A 21437-nucleotide genomic window follows, 5' to 3' on the forward strand; every position below is an offset into this window, starting at 1 on the left:
TTTCTTCCTCCTATTCCTAACTCTCTTTCTTCCTCTGTTGCTCCAGGCAAATCGAGACCAATTATTGTATATTAGATGGCTGCTTGCAAGCTTTTAAGACCTGTACAAATAACTTCAAGTATAAGAATCAGCACAAAGCCAGTTCCTATGAGGTGGAGGTCAAATACATCCCAGATTTCCACATTCTCCAAGCTACTGTACCACTCCGTCTCTGACACCGGCCACTCTCCCTTCCCTCAGCACTCTTCCCTCCCTTGTTTTGGGTTTGGTAATTTGCTGCAAAATCTCACAGAACTCATGAACTGTATTTACAGTTAAGTGGTTTATTAAGGAAATAAGGGTACAACTTGGAATCAGGATCAAAAGACTACAGCTCAGGGTCAGGATTAGGAAGCATGTAGGTGAAGTCTCCCTTATTCAGTGCAGAACAGCTTTCTCAGCTACTCTTGGTGGTGCAGGCCTCCTTTCGGCCTGCTGAAGATAGGCTCCTTTTGGGCCTGTCATCTGTCACCACCAACTCTGCCTCACTGCCCCTTCCAGGCCTGTTGGCACCTGGTCTGCTGCTGGGTCCCTTCCAAACCTGTTGCCATCTTCACTGTTACAGTCCTAGACCCATGTTACAGCTCTTTTAGGAGGTTCCTTGCCTCTTCTCTCTCTTCTTTCTTCTTCCTGCTCTTTCCTGTGGCTTCTCTTCCTGCTTCTTTCTGTCTGAAAAACATCTGTGGAGTTGGCTGCATATATACACAACTCCTTGGAGCCCTAGTGGCCCAGTGGTTAAGAGCTCAGCTGCTGACTAAAAGGTCGGCAGTTCAAATCCACCAAGTGCTCCTTGGAAACGCTATGGTACAGTTCTACTCTGTCCTACGGGATGGCTATGATTTGGAATTGACTTGATAACAATGTTTTTTTTTTTTTGTCTATTTCAAGGCATGGCCTCTTCCAGCGGGGGGGGGGGGGCACAAACTGACCAATCCCCTCTCAGTAGGTCACAGACACTTCGTTTGCATAGTAGGCTATAGTCACCTCATTTGTATAGTCCAAAGTCATTTCATTTGCATAGTATATTGACTGATCCCTGCAAGGTACATATCAATCACAAGGCAGGCTGTAGCCCAGGGCCAGACAAAAAGTATCAAACCACAAGTTGTTTACAGCTTACCCAGGAAGTTCAGTCAACCTGCACAAAAGTAACAAACCCTCTGGGCTAGAAACTAGAGCAAAGGTAAACCCTCAGGGCTTAGGGGGAAAATCTCTCAAGCTGTTTTTCCAAAGAACCAAGGCAAAAGGCCACACACATAAAGGAACTTGTTTCATCACGAGACCCCAGGAACTACACAATGAACTGGGAGTGTGGAGAGCAGGCTAGCTGAAAGCAAATGTAGAAGCAAACGACATGTGAAGAAAGGAGATAAAGAAGATGATTCAACCTGGAGGAGAAACACAACCCTATCAATAGAAGACACTGGGACCAGCTAAGTCACAAACAAGGACTTATCAATACCAACCAAACAGGCTCAAAGAGCTCCAGCGTGTATAAAAGAAGGGACACTAAGACTTAACTTTGCTCAGAGTCATAACCAGAGTCACCTCGGTCATACGTTGCAGACTGGGAAGCAGTGGGTTGTGGCAGCTCGCCCGGGCTTACTCCCAGGTCCTAGAGACGTTGCTAACTCGGTCATACATTGTGAACTAGGAAGCAGTGGGCTGCGACAGCTCGCCCGGGCTTACTCCCGGGTCCTGGAGATATTGCTGACTTGGTTATACGTTGCAGACTGGGAAGCAATGGGCTGCAGCAGCTCGCCTGGGCTTACTCCCAGGTCCTAGAGACGTTGCTAACTTGGTTACATGTTGAGGACTAGGGCCCAGGAGCTTGAGAAGCAGTGGGCTGTGGCAGCTTGCCCAGACTTACTCTCGACCTTCCTCCTAATCTAACACACATTTCTTGTTGCTCGGCTCTCTTGGGCTTACTCTTAGTTCACTCCCAACCCAATACACATTGCTTTGGTCATACGTTGAGAGCTAAGGGATAATAAGCCCTTGTCCTCAAGAGATGTGACAAAAATCCACAAGAGATTCTCAGGGATCGAGCCTGATTTCACATCTGAGCCATCGACGATGGCGTGGTCAAAAGTTGACCTAGACCTAGACCAAAAAAACAGCAACGCCCAAACGCCGTCCTCATTTGCCGTAAGCTTACTTGCTTTCTCTCTCTTTTCCCCTAGTGAATTGAGATCTCTGGTGGCTGGGGTAGCCCAGAACCTGTGTGCCTAATAAGTAATAAAGACATTGTGGGAAAACACAAATCGTTTGGAGTAGTCGTTGTGACCCCCTCCTCATGACAGGGAGGTAGAACAAAAGCACTAAACAGGATATTAGGCGAATTAACTGGGCTCTCCCATGAAACCAAGACTCTAAACCTTCAAACCAAGAAACCAAATCCCACCAGGTGTTTGATTGTACATAAGCAGCTTCTGCAGCTGCTCTTTTGTTGTTGTTATAAAATTATCTATCACACAACATTTGCCAAGTCAACTTTTTTTTTAATTTTTATTGTGCTTTAAGTGAAAGTTTACAAATCAATTTGGATTCCCATACAAAAATTTATAAACACCCTGCTATATACTCCTAATTGCTTTCCCCCTAATGAGACAGCACACTCCTTCCCTCCACTCTCTCTTTTCATGCCCATTCGGCCAGCTTTCTATCCCCTCTACCCTCTCATCTCCCCTTCAGATAGGAGATGCCAACGTAGTCTCATTTGTCTACTAGATCCAAGAAGCTCATTCTTCCCCAGTATCATTTTTTATCCCATAGTCCAGTCCAATCCCTGTCTGAAGAGTTGGCTTTGGGAATGGTTCCTGTCTTGGGCTAACAGAAGGTCTGGGGACCACGGCCTCCGGGGTCCTTCTAGTCTCAGTCAGACCATTAAGCCTGGTCTTTTTATGAGAATTTGAGGTCTGCATCCCACTGCTCTCCTGCTCCCTCAGGGGTTCTCTGTTGTGTTCCCTGTCAGGGCAGTCATCTGTTGTAGCTGGGAACCTTCTAGTTCTTCTGGTCTCATTGCCAATCTAACTTTTGACAAGTGTACAGTTTATTGACATCAATTACATCACAGTCAGCACTCCACATCTGTGGGTTCCACCTCCTTGGACTCAACCAACCGCTGCGGGCAGGGAGAAGAAAGTTCCAAAAAGCAAAACTTGCATTTGCCTTGTGGAGCAATACGCTGAATCCATCTGAATGGAATGATGTGTTGGCATCCCCTGCTATAGTCACCTGAATTTCATAGATCCTCAGTCTCTCTCCAGCACTCATTGTCTGAGCATTGTTTGCCTTGCATCTTGACATTATTGCCTAAACAATACAGTAGTGTGCAACAACGGTTTACATAGCATTTACATTGTATTAGGTTTTATAAATCTAGAGATGATTCCAAGTATATGGGAGGATGCGTGTAGGTTATGTGCAAACACTACACCATTTTATATAAGGGACTTGAGCATGCTCAGGTTTTGGTATGGAGGGGTAGTGTCCTGGGACCCAACCCTCATGGATACCAAGAGACCACTGTAATCGGCTGTGCAACCATTACCCTTAATCAATGCGAATATTGAAAAGGAAGGGAGTTCTCAGAGATGGGAAACTTTATGGTCTTCAAGAACCAAGAGGTAACAGGAAGTAATAAGGCCTGGTGGGGCTTGTGAAGAACTGGAGAGATGTTTTGCCTGAAGACTTTTACATTCAAAGCTACAAATCAAAAATCCAGCCTTACAACAGCCCTTAAATCTAGCTTCTGTTTGTTACTCCTGTGTGTAGATTCTATTCCAAACCCCTTCATAACAGGGACTTAAATGGAGCAGGATTTGGTGGGATGAAGAGTCCAGAATCATCCATTTCCAAGCAACCACACTTGCCATCTTTTCTCTCTCTCTCTCTCCTTTGCTTTCTCCAACTCTCTTTTTCAAGTTATCACCTGAGAGCTCTTCTGTTTCCCTGGCCCAAGAAGTGGAATCATACCATCTCAGGCCGCTCTGTCTCTCATTTCAACAGATGAAGGACTGGGGCCCAAAACAAAACAAAAAAAACCCATTGCTGTCGCTTTAATTCCAACTCATTGAGACTCTATAGGATGGAGTAAAACTGGCCCATAGGATTTCCAAGGAGTGCCTGGTGGATTCGAACTATCAACGTTTTTTTTTTTTTGGTTAGCAGCCATAGCTCTTAACCGCTACACCACCAGGGTTTCTGGCCGAGGTGCAGAGAGGTTAAATAACCTGCCCAAATTTATACAGTAACATAGACCAGAGACTGTAGAAGTCAGATCCCTGGTGTCCTTTTCACCACACCGCAAAACAAGCCACTTTCTGAACGTGAGGCGGGTGTGGGGGGAGAAAGGGAAGGGTGTTCCAGATGGTTCTCTCTCTGCTGTGCGGGTTTTTTTTTTAAAGGATATTTTGAAGAGAAAAGCAGGCTGCCTCTGATGGGTCTGGTTTACTTTAACTGAGTGTTTTAAATTCCATTCTGGTGCCTGCAAACAAACTTAAATACAAATTGTAAATGGAATAAATAACAATATTTACGCTGCTTTCCAGAAGAACTACCAAGGCTTCAGACTTGCTATTTTGTTCAATCAAAAACAAACGCCTGAAGTATGCCAAACGCGTGAGGAATGTGCAAAGAATTCCCAAGATCCAACAGGATGCTCGCCTTGGGTCCCTCGAGAGAGAGGGGTCAGCCCACCCGCATTTCGGGGAGCCTCACAGAGGGTCTGCTCTTCTGGGGTGGGGATGGGGCCTGGCTACATCATCTGTTAAGGAAGTCCTAAACCACGTTCCCACCGGGTTCATGCCCACAACTCTCCATCAGAACACACTTTTTTTTTTTTTTAACTTTGATTAAAAAAAATTAAAATAATTAATTCCACAAATAGTTATCAAGCATTTACTATGTCCCAGGCATTGAGAAGCAAGTGATGAACAAGATGGAAAAGGACAGTGTTCACGGAGGAGCTTAAATTCTGGTTTCGCTAATGTTTTGGAGGGTTTCCTAAGTGGCAAGGGCATTTGGCCGATTATGTTTTAATATTTCTTTTCTTCCAAAATGCAAATAAAATAATTTGACCTTTTTTTTTTTAATTATAAGTGATAGTCGTTTTAAAAAAATTTATACAAATGCATAAAGAAGAAAGTTATAATGACCTAGCTGTATGGCCACCATCCAGAGGTTTTTTTTTTTTATTTAACAGAAGCGTTATCATGTAGAATGATGGACGGACGGATGGATGTGTGATGAAGCAAATACAGCAACACATTCACAATTGTAGAATCGTCTGGAGCCTGTGGGTGTGCACTGGGTAGCTCTTTCAACTTTCTGAGCGTTTGAACGCTTTCACAATAACATGTTGGGGATACATGGGACCATGTTGTACCGTAAACATTCATTTTCTTCGCGCCAGAGGCTGCCTTTTTTGTTGGTTAATCTTAGAGTAGGGAGGAAGGAGAGGGCACCCCCCACGGAAAGGAGAATTTGAGAGCTTCTGACTGCATTTTCCTCTCCTCTTCAATGTGGAAAGTGTAGATGGCTGTGCAAAGAGCTCTGGAGTCAGAACTGTTGCCAACTTGCACTAGTTCCTTCATCTCTGAGACTCAGTTTCCCATCTGTAAAATGGGCATGCTGAAGCCAATCTTCCAGAACAGATTTGTTGGCTCTTTTGGCAGTCCATGGTATAGTCAATGTTCTCCAACACCATACTTTAAAGGCATCAATTCTTCTTTGGTCTTCCTTACTCATTGTCCAGCTTTCACATGCATATGGGTGATTGAAAACACCATGGCTTGGGTCAGGCTTACCTTAGTCCTTAAAGTGACATCTTTGCTTTTTAACACTTTAAAGAGGTCTTTTGCAGCAGATTTGCCCAAAGCAATGCATACTTTGGACATGTTATCAGGAGGCATCAGTCTCTGGAGAAGGACATTATGCTTGGTAAAGTAGAAGGTCAGCGAAAAAGAGGTCTCTCAACGAGATGGATTGACACAGTGGTTGCAACAATGGGCTCAAGTATAACAACGATTGTGAGGATGGCTCAGGACCGGGCAGTGTTTCATTCTGTTTTAAATGGAGTCACTATGAGTTGGAACCCACTCCAAGGCACCTAACAACAACATTTATAATATTGTGTTCAATACAATGGATTTAGAGGTAACATTTGGAAAGCTAAAATATTCCAGGCTCACAGCTGATCAGCCGATTCTCAGTAGCATACATAGATAGATAGCCGCTGAGGAGTCGGCTCTGACTCATGGCAGCCCATGTACAATAGAAAAAAAAGTTGCCTGATCCTGCGCCATCTTCATGATTATCAGCATGTTCGAGTCCATCATTCCAGCTACTGGGCCAATCCATCTCACGGAGGGTCTCCCTTACCGTCATAGACCCCCTGCTTCATCAAACATGATATCCTCCCCCAGCAATTGATCCTTCCTGATGACATGTCCAAAGCCAAGTGAGTTGGACAATGTTCCGTTGTGATCCATAAGGTTTTCATTGGCTAATTTTCGGAAGCAGATTGCCAGGCCTTTCTTCCTACTCTGTCTTAGACTGGAAACTCTGCCAAAACCTGACCACCATGGGGGGTCCTGCCAATATTTGAATACCGTTGGCATGGCTTCTAGCATCATAGCAACACACAAGCCACCACAGTAAGACAAACTGAATGACAGGTGGTGGACATAGACATATATATGTATTTTAATGTAAAAGAGAGGGGGAAAAGGGAAATGGAATTTGAGAGAACTTTTTTTTCTCAAGGGAATGTGAGAGTCTCCAGGAATCAACGGTGCCGGTAGTGGTAGGCAGGGATGCACTCCGTATTCGGAATCAGACGTTCTGGATTCAAATCCAGCCTCCAGCCTGGCCCTTTATCAGCTTTGAGGCAGCAGGTAAGGAGAGCTTAACCAAACAGACCAGCTCCTAAGCAGCCTCAAATCCTTTCTGGAACCATCTCATACATAAAACACCAGCTCAGTGAGGTCTCTCCAGACGTCCTCTCTGAGCCTGCAGTCTTCATCCATAAAGGGGGCTCAATGCAACTAGGGTTTCTGGGAGCCTTCATAGAAAACACCGGGAAACTCGGGGGTCTTTTTACAGTGTATAACGGAGAAGGGCGGAGGCGCTGAGTTTGACCAGCTTCAGCCCAGAAATGCAGAATTGCCCTAAAAAGGAAGACCCCTTTTAAGGAGAAATAAAGGTGAATTCCAGGCATGAGGTTTCCCCAGGGAAGGGGGGGTCTCCCCCGATCCCCCCCGACCCCCCCCTTCTCCCCAGGTGCGCAGGCCGCGCCGCCCACCAGGCGCGAGGCGAGGGAGCCGCGCTCTCTAGGACCCGAGGAGGGAGAGCGGCAGGGAGACCGAGCCTCCCGCGGGTAGTGCCGCGAGCGGCTGGCGAGGGGCTGGAAATGAAAGTAAAGCTCCGGAGCCACATGGACGGGGCTGCCGGGGCGGCGGCGCCGGGAGCACGATGCGGCCGCCCGTAATTAAATAGCACTTACTCTTATTATTACTAATAATAATAACGTAATCATACCTCTAGTCATAGCATACCATTTATCGGGCTCGGCGCAGGCCCGCGGGGGAGCGCAGCCCGGCCGAGGTGAGTGCAGGCGCGGCCGAGCCGGCGGGGAGAGGCCGGCGGCCGCGGGGACTGGGGGCGCCGGGCCGGCCGGGGAGGGACGCGGGAGCCCCGTCCAGGCCGCAGCCGCGCGCAGGCTCCCTGGCAAGTGGATTTTGTAAAAATAAATAAAGATCCCCCATTTCCTCCTTTTGGGGAACCCCCCCGGGCGCTGTCCCAAAGTTTCAAAGTTATTGTGCGGCCGGGGGCACCTGCCGCCGGCGAGCTGTGGCCGCCCCTGCAGCTCCCAGGGGTGCCTGGGAATTTTCTTTCGGGGTTCTCTTCGGGGTCTGGAGCTTTGGGGGTGCGCGGCTGTTTAGCTGGCCCCCACAAAGGTGGCCCCGGGAGCCGACAAGGGCGTCGCTAGCAGCGCGCCCCTGCCTTTTGTGTTCGCCTTGGCCTCACAGCGCCGGGAGCTGGGGGCCGCGGCGAGGATCGGGGGCCAGGGACCGCGGCCGCCCGACCGGCCGCCCTTGCCGGCTGCGGCGGCCACGCGAGCCCGGGGATCTGGGGCCTGCGGCCAACCGAGGTGGGGGGTGCTAGGAATGGGGGGCGCGGTCTGGGCCGGCGGGGCTCAGGGGCATTTCCGGTCGCTGGGTCGGTCACTCTGTTTGGAGGCCTGCGGGGCCGTCGCCAAGTCGGGAGCGCGCGGGGGCTGCGGGCGCCACCTTCCCGCGCCTGGGGAGTGCGCCCCGCGGGGTGGGTGTCCGGGAGCCGCTGAGCCCACCCTCGGGCCTCCTCCCGCCCTCAGCGGGCGTCGGAGTCCTCTCTGGGGCCTGCTCCCTCTTCCGTTTTTCTTTTTTTTTCTTTAAAATGTGTCTGGCTCGGGTGTTCATAAGATGTCTGGCTTTGGGGGTCTTTCACAGAGACAAAGCAGTTTACCCAGAGGGACAAACCGTAGAAATGGTTCACTTCGACGGACCCTGATGGCTGTGGTGCCAACATGGCATGAGTGGGGGACTGGGCCGGGAGTGGGGGGATGGAGATTCTGGGGCCTGGAGAAGGGGGCTGAGTTCAGGGTGGGGGCTGAGGGTCCACAGCAGCCTGGTCAGGGCTTTCATTTTTCTGGGGTTGCTAGTCAGGACTTTGAACCCCAACTTCTTGCCATTTTCCTCAGCACCTGCGGTTTGAGTCTGATGAAAATAGCAGAATGCAGATCCTTGAATTTTCACACAAATGTGATAATTATAGTACATCTAGCAACTGTGTTGGACACAAAATTCTAGTGGAATCTTTAGTTCTACTACCAAGACTGCCCCCCCCACACATACAGCCATACCCGCTGTGGTCTTCAGGAGCTAGAAATGATGTCTTGGCCACATGCAGTTCGAGCAGGTTTGGGGTGTGGCGGTGCCTTAAGCTGGAAAGGAGAAACCTGTGTCTAGAAAAATGAATTTTGCATAAATAAATGAGAATGAAAGAAAAATTTTGTGGTCCCTGACCAGGGACAAGGTTCATGTTCCAGGGAAGCTGGGACATCTAGGCTGTTGGCATTATGTTTAGGTTGGATGTGGATTTTGGGGGGTTATTTGGGGGATGAGAAGTGCAGTGGGGTGAGTTGGTCACTTGAATATTAGGTATAGGAAAGTTAAAGCATCAGTAGGTTTGGGTTCGAGAATCTGAAAATACAAATCCCTTAAATAGTACTTCACAGTTTATAACAAAAGGGCTTCTACATATGCTGCCTCATCTGCCCTCCATAGCAACCATGTCAGGTAGACATCTTTCGATAGTCCTTTTCCAGATGAGAAAGCTGAGGCTTAGAGAATTGAGCGTCTTACTGGAAAGTCACACAACAGACCTAGGATTCCCTCTAGGTTTTCTGACTCCAAATCTTCATCCTTTCCCTGGCCTACCTTTGTTGTTGTTGTCAGCTGTTACCTAGTCAGCTCTGACTTGTGGTGACCCCATGTACAGCAGAACAAAATGTTACCCAGTCCTGCGCCATCTTCACTATCCAACTCTATTGTTGCTGCCATTGCGTAGTACCTTCCAACCTAGGGAGTTCATCTTCCAGCACTGTTTTGGACAGTATTCTTTTTTTTAATTGCACTTTAGATGAAGGTTTACAGAACAAATTAGCTTCTCATTAAACAATTAGTACATGTATTGTTTTGTGACAGTGGTTACCAACCCCACGACATGTCAACACTCTCTCTTCTCAACCTTGGATTCTCAGTCACCAGCTTTCCTGTCCCCTCCTGCCTTCTAGTCCTTGCCCCTGGGCTGGTGTGCCCCTTTAGTTTCGTTTTATTTTATGGGCCTGTCTAATCTTTGGCTGAAGGGTGAACCTCAGGAGTGACTTCATTATGAGCCAAAAGGTTGTCCGGGGGCTCTGCTCTCCGGATTTCTCCAGTCTCTGTCAGGCCAGTAAGTCTGGTCTTTTTTTTTGTCTGTGAGTTAGGATTTTGTTCCACATTTTTCTCCACCTCTCTCCAGGACCCTCTATTGGGATCCCTGTCAGAGCAGTCAGTGGTGGTAGCTGGGCACCATCTAGTTGTGCTAGACTCAGTCTGGTGGAGGCCGTGGTAGTTAATGGTCCATTAGTCCTTTGAACTAACCTTTCCCTTGTGCCTTTGGTTTTCTTCATTCTCCCTTGCTCCGAAGGAGCGAGACCAGTGGAGTATCTTAGATGGCCGCTCACAAGCTTTTAAGACCGCAGATGCTACTCACCAAAGTAGAATATAGAACGTTTGCTTTGTAAACTCCGTTATGCCTGTTGAACTAGATATTTCTGTTGCACAATATCCTGTTGTGATCCATAGGGTTTTCAATGGCTAATTTTTAGAAGTAGATCACCAGGCCTTTCTTTCTAGTCTTAGTCTGGAATCTCCACAATGGGTGACCCCGTTGGTATTTGAAACACTGGCAGTGTAGCTTCCGGTATCGTAGCAACATGCAAGCTACCACAGTATGACAAAGTGACAGACGGGTGATGGTGCATTACCTTAGCAAGTTACTTTTCAAGCTCCTCTCGTGAGCGGGACAAGATTCTGTGTGGTGTGCTGATGATCTACTTACTAGTCTTGTAATTGAGTTTGTCAGTTATAGGCTGACTGGAAAGAGAAAGTTAACTGTAGGGATTGAACGGATGAGAGAACAAGGAAACATTCAGAGCTGGGGTCAGTGTAGCAGGAGTTGAGAAGAGAGAGAGCTCAGAGTAAGGATAATCTGGAAATGTTAGGAACTTGAATTTGAAAGAATGGGGAGGCAAGGTATGGGTGGAGAAGAGGAAGAGATTTCTGGGACTAGCCACAATTGCTTCTGTGTTGGATGCTGACCAACTGACGAAAACCAGAGACCAAACCTGTTGTGGCTGAGTCGATTCCCACTCACAGTGACCCTATAGGACAGAGTAGAACTGCCCCATAGGGTTTCCAAGGAGCAGCTGGTGGATTCAAACTACCGACCTTTCGGTTAGCAGCTTGACCATTGCACCACCAGGGCTCTGACCAAACATTCTTTCTGATTCTGACAGTAGTGTTCTGATTTCCATTTCACAGAGGAAGAAACTAAGGAATACCAAATTTATGTGTCCAGCCCAAGGTCACCCAGCTGGGCTTGAACCCAGGCCTGTGTGACTGTTGTGTGTTTATGTCCCCTGCCCCGTGCAACCACCTGTCTCAAATATGTAGACAAGAACAGGGACCAGGGTGGTCTGAATCAGCAAATGCACTGGGGTGGGGGCACAGGCTAAGAGGTCAGCAGGCGTCCCAGGACCCAATGGCCTGGTGCAGGTGTTCTCAGTAGGTTTCTGGAAGGAGGACTGAGTCGTGAGCATGAGTCGTGAGCATGAAGATCTTACTAAGTTCAGTTTTTTTGTGCCTGCCAGGGGTTGGCCCGCTGCCCTGGAGGAGCTTATAGCTTGGGGAGGAGACAGACGTGGATGACAAGGACAGGCACGAGATCTGATTCAGCCCCTGTGAATCCTAGTTTGTCTTAGTTCCCAGTAGAGGTGCCGTGGGGTCAGACATTATGTTGCCCAATTGAATTACGCTCCAGTGAAGAAGAGGAAGTTTTGTTTGCCTGGGTGGTGGAAGGTCTTCCAAGAAGGAGTGCCATTTGAGCATATGAAAGATGGGTGGAGAAAGGCCAGAGAAAGGGCCTTCTGAGCAGAGGCACTGACACAGGCCAGGCAGGTGTCTTAGTTTCTTCGTGATGCTATAACAGAAATACCACAAGTGGGTAGCTTTAATGAACAGAAATTTATTTTCTCACAGAAGTCTAGAAGTCCGAATCCAGGGCACCGGCTCTAGGGGAAGGTTTTCTCTCTGGGGAAGTTCCTTGCCTCTTTCCAGCTTCCTGTTCCTTGGTGGTCTCCAGGTGGCATAAGTCTTCCCCAGTTTGTCCTTGCTTGCTTCTGTGCCTAAGCTGCTCCTTCTGTATTTCAAAAATGATTGGCTTAAGACACACCCTACATTAACATAACAAAGAAGACTCTATTCCCATATGTGATTGTATTGACATGTATTGACACGTATGTTGTTGCCATCCAGCTGGCTCTGACTCATAGCGACCCCATGTGTTGTTAGGTGCCCTCGAGTTGGTTCTGACTCTTAGCGACCCTATGCACAATAGAACGAAACACTGCCTGGTCCTGCGCCATCCTTACAATCACTTATGCTTGAGCTGATTGTTGTAGCCACTGTGTCAGTCCACCTCATTGAGGGTCTTCCTCTTTTCTACTGATCCTGTACTTTGCCAAGCATGATGTTCTTCTCCAGGGACTGATCCCTTCTGACAACATGTCAAAAGTATGTAAGATGCAGTCTTGCCATCCTTGCTTCTAAGGAGCTTTCTGGTTGCACTTCTTCCAAAACAGATTCGTACATTCTTTGGTAGTCCATTCAATATTCTTCACCAACACCACAATTCAAAGGTGTCACTTCTTCTTTGGTCTTCTTTATTCATTGTCCAGCTTTCACATGCAAATGATGCGACTGAAAATACCATGGCTTGGGTCAGGCGCACCTCAGTCTTCAAGGTGACATCTTTTCTTTGCAACACTTTAAAGAGGTCCTTTGCAGCAGATTTACCCAATGCAATGCGTCTTTTGATTTCTTAACTGCTGCTTCCATGGCCATTGATTGTGGGTCCAAGTAAAATGAACTCCTTGACAACTTCAAGCTTTTCTCTGTTTATCATGATGTTGCTCATTGGTCCAGTTGTGAGGATTTTTGTTTTCTTTATGTTGAGGTGCAATCCATACTGAAGGCTATGGTCTCTGATCTTCATTAGTGAGTGCTTCAAGTCCACTTCACTTTCAGCAAACAAGGTTGTGTCATCTGCATAACGCAGGTTGTTAATGACTCTCCCTCCAATCCTAATGCCCCGCTGTTCTTCATGTATGATGTCTTTGATGTCATTCTACATCAACGACCCCATGTACAACAGAAGAAAACACTGCCTGGTCCTGTGCCATCTTCACAATTGTTGCTATGCTTGAGCTCATCGTTGGAGCCACCGTGCCATTCCATGTCATTATAGGTCTTCCTCTCTTTTGTTGACCCTCTACCAAGCATGATGTCCTTCTCCAAGGACTGGTCCCTCCTGATAACATGTCCAAAGTATGTGACATGAAGTCTCACCATCCTCGCTTCTGAGGAGCACTCTGGCTGTACTTCTTCTACATGTATGAAAAAAAAAAAAAACCCGTTGCCATCGAGTCGATTCTGACTCATAGCAGCCCTATAGGACACAGTAGAACTGCCTCATAGAGTTTCCAAGGAGCGCGCACTGGATTCGAACTGCTGACCTTTTGGTTAGCAGCTGTAGCTCTTAACCACCACTGCACCACCAGGGTTTCCATTTCGACATGTATAGGGGTTAGGATTTGCAACACATACTTCTGGGGAACAGAATTCCATCCATAACAGCAGGGGAGTGTAGAGAAAGGAAGGGGTGGGTCATCTGGCACAGCATAGTATGGGAGGCAGGTATGAGTTTAAGTAAGGCTCTGTCTCCCTGCATGGCCCCTTCGATTCTCTGGGCCTCGGTTTCCCCTTCTGAATGAGAGCCCTGAGATTTGATGCTGTTTGATAGTAATCTGTGGAAGAAGCCCGGTGCCCTGGAATGGGTAGGAGACTCAGGTGAGAGAGGAACTAGGAGATTTTAAAATGTTCATTAATTTACATGCACTGATCCAACAATTACTTAATGGCTAGGCCCCGCTCAGAGCCCTTCTGTAGATTGGCTTGTTTAATCTTTATAACAGGTAACTCTAGTTTCCCCACTTTACAGATGACGAGACTGTGGCACAGACAGCTGAAGCGTAGGTGGAGTGCAAACCCTGGTTATCTGGCTTGGTTGGCCCAGTGTTGGCCTGGATCTGGCCGGGAGGGAGGGAGTGAGAGAAGAAACTGAGTGGCTGAGTGCTGTTCAGACCACAGAAGGTGGAGGTGTCCTCAGAGGGACTCTGGCTGCAGCCTCGAGTGGGAGGAGACCTAGCCGGGTTGATGAAGTGACTACTATGTGTCAGCTCCCAGGAGCCTCCACAGAAGCCAGCTCCTGTCAGCACCTTTAATGGCCCATAGCAAACAGGCTCACTTTCCCTTCTTTGTCATCGCCAGCTACGGGGCTCCTTCCTACCTTATTATTTCCCCTGATGAGTCTGTTTCTTCCCGAGCATCTGATGGCTTCTGCAGGTGTGGTAGCGCTCTTTCCCCATCGGGGTGCTAGGAAGGGGCGGCAGCATTTCTGCGTTCAGAACCCGCTGTTGTCGACTTCCCTTCAGCAGCAATTCCTGAGCCCCAGAGCAGAGGCCGAGACACTGGGTTCCAGGGTAATGGTGGTAAGCATGACAGCAGCCCCCGCCCCATGTATGTAACTTACTATGTGCCGGGCACTGCGCTGGGCACTTTTGGTGTATTCCCTTTTTGAGAACAACAACTCTGAGCCTGGAACGCTTATTGTTGTTATGGTTGAGTCGATTCCAACTCAAAGCGACTCTACAGGACAGAATAGAACTGCCCCATAGGGCTTCCTAGGCTGCGATCTTTACAGGAACAGACCACTAGGTCTGTCCTCCCACGGAGCTGCTGGTGGGTTCAAATTGCCAGCCTTTCAATTAGCAGCCGAGCACTTAACCGTTGCCCACCAGGGCTCCTTCTGTGTGAGATAGGTGCTCTTATCCCATTTTACAGATGAGGAACTTGAGGAACAAAATGGTTAAGGAACAGTTAGTTGATGCTTTTGAACTGTGATGTTGGTGTATACTATTGAATATACCATGGATTGCCAGAAGAATGAAAAATCTGTCTTGGAAGAAGTACAGCCAGAATGTTCCTTAGAAGCAAGGATGGTGAAACTTTGTCTCACATATGTTGGACATGTTTTCAGGAAGGATCAGTCCCTAGAGAGGGACATCATGTTTGATAAAGTAGAGAGTCGGCAAAAAAGAGGAAGACCCTCAATGAGATGAATTGACACAGTGGCTGCAAGAACGGGCCCAGGTGTAACAGTGATTGTGAGGATGGTGCAGGACAGGGCAGTGTTTCGTTCTGTTGTACGTGGGGTTGCTATGAGTCGGAACCGACTTGATGGCACCCAGCAACAACAACAACTAACAGTAGCAGCCCCATTTTGCAGATGAGACTGAGGCTCAGAGAGATGAAGGAAACATGTCCAAGATCACTCAGCTGTGGTAGAGCAGAGAGCTGGATGGAGCCAGGCCTGTGGGATCCAGAGTGTGAGGTCTTAGCTGTCACAGGGGAAAGATGTCTTCAAGTTACTTCCAGCCTCCATGAAGCTTTTTTCTTATCTGTCTGGCCAATCCTAGTTATCACTAACATCTGTGTTGTACTTGTGCCACAGTCTTTCACTTAATCCTTGTGACGATCCTTTGAGGTAAGAGGCATCCCTGTGTTTCAGAAGAAAGAAACCGAGGTTCAGAGGGGTGAATCAGCGAGCCTGGGATGCAGGCCCTTGGCTCTTGCTAGCCTGTCCATACTGTGACTCGGAAGGAGAACAGCCTCGTCCTGCCTCTCATGCCAAGGTCCCACGTGCCTTGCCCTCACTCCCAGCCTTGCAGTCACACTGGCCTGGAACATTCTAGAAGTGCCTCTGCCGTGCCCGGTGCACTCTTACCCCACCACCTTACCTTTGCATGACTGAATCTCTTAAATGCCCCTAAAGAGGCTTCCCTAAGCTCCCAGTCCACCCCCATCACTCCCTGCTGTTTTAGTTTTTTTGTAATTTTCTCTGTATTGTCTCTTCCATTTAACACTGACCTGTTTGTCTCCCCACCCTGGACTATAAGCTTTGTGAGGGCAGAGACCTCAGTAATGCTCTTCCCCAGCACCTGACAGAGCCCTGACACATAGAGGTGAGTGAGCATTTGTGGAATAAATGAATAACGGTATCAGGTTGGCCATAGAACGGCCCTGGGCAAAAAGGCATGGGCTAGACAGAGACTGCAAAGAGATCGGTGTTGCCTGACTGAAAGGTACCAGCAGAATCATCTCGGTACTACCAGTGGTTGTGTTTCTGGGTTCCCAGTTCAGCAGGAATACGTGTTTCAGGCCCCTCTGGGGGAGGCATGCTTCGTAAACCCTCAAGACCACCCTGCAAGGCAGGCCTCAGCAGCCTCATCTTGCTCATGACAAAAACCGAGATTCAGAGAAGTGCCCTGAGAGCTAATGTGGGCCAGCGCTGGGACTTGAACCCAGGTCTGGCCGACTCCCCTTGATGCCCCCGGGGATTGCAGCCACAAGGATACTGAGCTCTTCATTTGCCCAAAAGAAACCAAGTGTTCCACAGTTAGGCCATGGGACTCTGAGTGATTTCTGCTTTGTTTTTTATGTATAACTTGCCTATAATTTCCAAGGGTCTACAATGAACTTCTGTGATGGGGGCTATGGGTTGGGAGCTATTTTTGAAATGTCTCACCTGAGCACCGCATCTGGTGGTCAGGATGGAGGAGCGGGAGTCTGAGCCCCAGACACAGAGCCATGGGTGAACCTGGCCTGCTGGGCTGGGGCTACATGGCCTTGACAGAGCCCCTGCCTCTCTGAGCTCGCTGTCTGTCTCCGTGCAGGTTGGCCCTCTCTGAGCTCGCTGTCTGTTTCCATGCAGGTTGGCCCTCTCTGAGCTCGCTGTCTGTCTCCGTGCAGGTTGGCCCTCTCTGAGCTCGCTGTCTGTCTCCGTGCAGGTTGGCCCTCTCTGAGCTCGCTGTCTGTCTCCGTGCAGGTTGGCCCTCTCTGAGCTCGCTGTCTGTCTCCGTGCAGGTTGGCCCTCTCTGAGCTCGCTGTCTGTCTCCGTGCAGGTTGGCCCTCTCTGAGCTCGCTGTCTGTCTCCGTGCAGGTTGGCCCTCTCTGAGCTCGCTGTCTGTCTCCGTGCAGGTTGGCCCTCTCTGAGCTCGCTGTCTGTCTCCGTGCAGGTTGGCCCTCTCTGAGCTCGCTGTCTGTCTCCGTGCAGGTTGGCCCTCTCTGAGCTCGCTGTCTGTTTCTGTGCCGGTTGGCCCTCTCTGAGCTCGCTGTCTGTGTCTGTGCAGGTTGGCCCTCTCTGAGCTCGCTGTCTGTTTCTGTACAGGTTGGCCCTCTCTGAGCTCGCTGTCTGTTTCTGTGCAGGTTGGCCCTGAGTTGTTGGGAGGGAAGATTATTAAAGTAAGAGCCCTTTGTAAGCAGAACACGGGGATGACGGTTGCTGCTGACTCCGAGTTTGGCTTGTGGTGGGGAGGGTGGGGGCAGCCTGGGGAAGTCTTCTGAAGTTTGGTTTCTGTTCAAGGTGGCCAGTTGAAAAGAACAGAAAACTGCAGGATGCTGAGGCCTGTGGACATTCCAGCTCACCTTCCTTCTGCAGGTGGCTTTTGAGCAAGCCTGGGGCGGCTCAGCTTTCTTCTTAGCAGCAGCATGGCCTTGAGCAAGCCACTGAGTTTTCCAAACCTTACTCTTTTCCTGTGGAAAATGGGGATAACAGCACCTGCCTTGGAGATTATGGGAGGATAAATAACCTGATTTCGTAGAACTGGGCCTCTAAACGTTCTGTGCACCATTGGACCCGTCAGGAAGTCTGGGGAAGCCCATGGCCGCCTTCTCAGAATGTTCTTAAATGCAGGAAGTAAAATACACAGGACGAAAGGGAAACCAATTCTCTTGAACTTAAGCTGTGCTTTTTTTTTTTTTTTTTTTAATTTTTATTGTGCTTTAAGTGAAAGTTTACAAATCAAGTCAGTCTCTCCTACAAAAATTCATAAACACCTTGCTATATACTCCTAGTTGCTCTCATTCCACTCTCTATTTTCATGTCCATTCGGCTAGCTTCTGACCCTCTCTGCCTTCTCATCTCCCCTCCAGACAGGAGCTGTCTGCATACTCTCATGTGTCTGCTTGATCCAAGAAGCTCACTCCTCACCAGTATCATTTGCTATCCCATAGTCCAGTCTAATCCCTGTCTGAAGATTGGCTTTGGGAATGGTTCCTGTCTTGCGCTAACAGAAGATCTGGGGACCCTGACCTCCGGGGTTCTTCTACTCTCAGTCAGACCATTAAGTTTGAGGTCTGCATCCCACTGCTTTCCTGCCCCATCAGGGGTTCTCTGTTGTGTTCCTTGTCAGGACAGTCATTGGTTGTAGCCGGGCACCATCCAGTTCTTCCGGTCTCAGGCTGATGTAGTCTCTGGTTTATGTGGCCCTTTCTGTCTCTTGAGCTCATAATTACCTTGTGTTTTTGGTGTTCTTCATTCTCCTTTGCTCCAGGTGGGTTGAGACCAAATGTTGCATCTTAGACAGCGGCTTGCTAACGTTTAAGACCCCAGATGCCACTCTCCAAAGTGGGATGCAGAATGTTTTCTTAATAGATTTTGTTATGCCAATTGTCTTAGATGTCCCCTGAGAGCATGGTCCCCAAACCCCTGCCCCTGCTATGCTGGCCTTCAAAGCATTCAGTTTATTCAGGAAACTTCTTTGCTTTTGGTTTAGTCCAGTTGTGCTGACCTCTTCTGTATTGTGTGTTGTCTTTCCCTTCACCTAAAGTAGTTCTTATCTACTATCTAGTGAATACCCCTCTCCCTCCCTCCCCCCTCTTGTAACCATCAAAAAATATATTCTTATCCGTTTAAACTATTTATCGAGTTCTTATAATAGTGGTCTTATGCAATATTTGTCCTTCTGCAACTGACTAGTTTCACTCAGCATAATGCCTTCCAGATTCCTCCATGTTATGAAATGTTTCACGGATTCATCATTTTTCTTTATTGATGCATAGTATTCCATTGTGTGAATATACCATAATTTATTTATCCATTCATCCATTGATGGGCACCTTGGTTGTGTCCATCTTTTTGCTATCGTAAACAGTTCAGCTGTGGTTCTTTATTGTCATTGTTGTTAGTTGCTGTCGAGTTGACTCTGATGAGTCTAATTATTGTTGTTGTCAGATGCCATCAAGTCAGTTCTGACTCATAGTGACCCTGCGTACAACAGAACAAAACACTGCCCTGTCCTGCACCATCCTCACAGCCGTTGTCATGCTGAAGCCCGTTGTTGCAGCCACTGTGTCAATCCATCTCACTGAAGGTCTTCCTCTTTTTCCCGACCCTCTACTTTACCAAACATGATGTCCTTCTCCAGGGACTGGTCACTCCCAATAATATGTCCAAAGTACGTGAGACGTAGTCTCTCCATCCTTGCTTCTAAGAAGCATTCTGGCTGTACTTCTTCCAAGATGGATTTGTTTGTTCTTTTGGCAGCCTATGGTATATTCAATATTCTTTGACAACACCATAATTCAAAGGACTCAATTCTTCTTCCTTATTCATTGTCCAGCTTTTGCATGCATATAAGGCGATTGAAAACACCATGGCTTGGGTTAGGTGTACCTTAGCCTTCAAGGTGACATCTTTGTTTTGCAACACTTTAAAGAGGTCTTTTACAACAGATTTGCCTAATGCAATGCGTCATTTGATTTCTTGACTGCAGCTTCCATGGGTATTGATTGTGGACCCAAGTAAAATGAAATTCTTAAACTTCAGTCTTTTCTCCGTTCATCGTGATGTTGCTTACTGGTCCAGTTGTGAGGATTTTTGTTTTCTTTAAGTTGAGGTGCAATCCATACTGAAGGCTGTGGTCTTTGATCTTCATCAGTAAGTGCTTCATGTCCCCTTCACTTTCAGCAATCAAGGTTGTGTCTTCTTCATGTAGTCCAGCTTCTTGGATTATTTGGTCACACTGAATAAGTATGGTGAAAGGATACAACCCTGACACACACCTTTCTTGGCTTTAAACCACGCGGTTTCCCCTTATTCCGTTTGAACAACTGCCTCTTGGTCTATGTACAGCTTCCTCATGAGCACAATTGAGGGTTCTGGAATTCCCAATGAGTCTAGTAAGGACCATAAATTTGAAGTTGTGATGAGCATGAATGCTATTTTTTTTTATCTGTGGTAACTGAAAGCAGTTGTGATTTCTAGTGGTGACAGGTCACGGGTCACACACTGGCACTACTGTATGTGTTGCCTGCAGTCATAATTGAAGGGAGTGCTACTTTTCAGGGAACAGTTAATGAACATAGAGGTAAATGTCTTCTCAGCCACATCCACGGACCCCCATATTCTCTCTGTGGGCCCCAGATTCAGAGCCCCGGCCACAGAAGCTGCTTGATACGCAGCAAGTGGTCGCCAGAAATGAGCGGAGGCTCACCCAGGCCTCCTTGGAGCACAGGGTCCTCAGGTGCACAGACATGGTGCGTAAGGACTGTGAGGAAGGGATAAACGCAGATGTGGGTGGCTGTGGGTCAGGGACGGTGGAATGAAAGCCTCCCTGGTCACTCTGAGGAAGCCATCGAGGGCAGGGTGAGTCAGGAGAGGTGCCGGGCATCTTTGGAGATGACATCACCTCAGGTAGTATTCATTTGGTGTGGATCCTGTCTGCGGTTTGGGCTGACAGCTGCTCTTTAATTAAACCTGGTGCAGGTGAGCCCAAGGTGGGTAGGTTGGAGTGAGGTGGGTGGAGTAGGGTGAGGCTGGAGGCTTCTGGTTGGGGATGGGGGAGCACTGTTGGGTTGGGAGGCCACAGAGAGAGCATGGGCTTCAGGGTCTCACTGCCAGGCTTCAAATCTCAGTTCTGTCCCTTCCTAGCTATGTAACCCTAGCAGGTTACTTTACCTCCTTATGCCTCAGTTTTCTGATCTGTAAAACAGGGGTGAGAATTGTGCTTTCTTATAGGGTCCTGTGAAGAAGACTAAGTGTTGTATTTAAAACATTTAGAAGAATGCCTGGTAGGAGAAAGTGCTTAGTGATTGATGGCTGATCTCATCAGCATCTTCTCAGTTATCCTAAGATCTGTGAGACTCTGCTCAGATTAGGTTTCCTGAGCACAGAAGAGGTTTCTCCGTGCCGCCCAGAGGTGAATAGATGCAGCACTTGCCTTCTAGGAGCTCATAGTTCAGGAAGACAAGTGGACATAAACGCAGGATTTCAGTTAACTAGGTTAAGTGTCATGGGTGTGGCAAGCTTAGGCGCCGTGCTAGGGCGGGGGCCAGAGATGGAAGGCTTCCTGGTAGAGAAGCCACCTCAGCTGAGCCTTCCAGCAGCCAGGGTGGAAATTAGCGGGTGCGAAGCATGCTTCAGACGGAGGGTGCAGCTTGAACGGGAAACCGTCATTGCTGGAGTGTAGCATTCCAGGCAGGGCCATGGGGCAGGAGGGGAAGCCAGGCCACGCCAGGATGGGGAGCTTGGACTTTGTCCTTCTGGAGATGGGAGACATGGAATGGTTTGTTTTGTTTTAACTTCTTTTTTTCAGATAATGATAGATTCACAGGAAGTTGCAAGCAGAGTAC

General features: G+C 48.2%; 1 protein-coding gene across 3 annotated transcripts in view; it reads left to right on the forward strand.

The window, feature by feature from the left end:
* Nucleotides 1–7366: 7366 nt before the first annotated feature.
* ZC3H7B (zinc finger CCCH-type containing 7B) overlaps nucleotides 7367–21437 on the forward strand; it is a 58637-nt gene continuing 44566 nt past the window's right edge. For all 3 annotated transcript variants that reach the window (XM_049884480.1, XM_049884481.1, XM_049884482.1), the window contains exon 1: nucleotides 7367–7647. The gene's annotated coding sequence lies outside the window, so the exon portion shown is untranslated. The remainder of the gene's footprint in view (nucleotides 7648–21437) is intronic.

This window comes from Elephas maximus, chromosome 4, assembly GCF_024166365.1.
Source record: "Elephas maximus indicus isolate mEleMax1 chromosome 4, mEleMax1 primary haplotype, whole genome shotgun sequence".
In the NCBI taxonomy this organism is placed as follows: domain Eukaryota; kingdom Metazoa; phylum Chordata; class Mammalia; order Proboscidea; family Elephantidae; genus Elephas; species Elephas maximus.